This window comes from Schistocerca nitens, chromosome 5, assembly GCF_023898315.1.
Source record: "Schistocerca nitens isolate TAMUIC-IGC-003100 chromosome 5, iqSchNite1.1, whole genome shotgun sequence".
Classification (NCBI taxonomy): domain Eukaryota; kingdom Metazoa; phylum Arthropoda; class Insecta; order Orthoptera; family Acrididae; genus Schistocerca; species Schistocerca nitens.
The window spans coordinates 578,979,334-578,980,553 of record NC_064618.1 but is presented as its reverse complement, the minus strand read 5'-3'; positions in this window follow the sequence as shown (position 1 = coordinate 578,980,553).

The window sequence follows — 1,220 nt, the reverse complement described above, 5'->3', positions numbered from 1 at the left end:
GTTTCACTGCATATATTCAAATGACTAGTGGATAACGTTAGAAGTTTCATGAGGTTTCTCGCGGGTGATGCTAGAAAATTTTAGCGAAATGCAGAAAGGCCTACAGAGAATCGGTGTTAGGTGCAAGGATTGGTAGTTGATTCTCAATACTCAATATTGACCTATTAGATATAGTGTAGTGCAAATCGTTTGATTTGTCCGGTGGTTATAATTTACAAAAGTTGTGAACAGTTAACAACTGATCGTTCCTGGCCTATATGAGTAAATCAGTGTCTTCCCTGATTCGACATCCGAATCTTTTTTGTTATAAATTCGAATCGTTTGTCGACCGGAAGTGCAATGGCCGTACCGTATTCTGTCCAGCAAAAACTGAATCAATTAAGCCCTGACTTTAAGAGAGAGATCTTAATCGAACCCTTTGCCAGATAACGCTAACGATTACTAGAACTCAGCATACAATTAGTGTCTTTCTGATTTGTGCTACTGATTACAGCTAAGTGAGACAGGGAGTCTGGTAAATTATAAAGAAGCACTGCAAACTACAATATTTATTAACATTCTCTTGACCATTTTAGGTGGCATTTGATAGCAGAAGAATGGGAAATTGTATCTAATTGTCCGGTATTCATTGTAAATGTGTCACAATAAATTGGAGAAAGATCAGCACGGGGCGTACTCTGTACCGTGAAGAAACGGATACTACATTGTAGGGGATGTTAACGATGCAAACACGAAACATGCTCCATTAAAGGAAACTAAGGGATATAAACGTGAACACTGATAATTTAGCAAAGAAAGCGACAGAGAATGTACGACACAAACTGAGTGAGGCAAGCTAGACCTCCGCTAGTTAAAGCTTCGGTAGTTAATAACATAATCGATCATTTCGGAACCAATGCTTTCTGGGAGAACAAACAGGACACACACACGAACTGAAACGGTGATTCTAAATTGTCCCATTCTTTAACAATTCTTCAAAAAATAAAAGATGAAATACTGATGAAATCGGGAATTATCATTATCAGGTAAATGACATGGAAGGACTAGACTCCTTTATCTAACATTATTTATCCTTGGAGAACAGGATTTATTTATATATATATATATTTGGGTAACAACATGTTCCCTTCAAAAACAGGTAGAAAAATTGATGTTAATTTGCCATCAGAGACATGAAGGAGTTCAAAATGGTGAAAGAGAGAGCTGTTGAATTACAATAA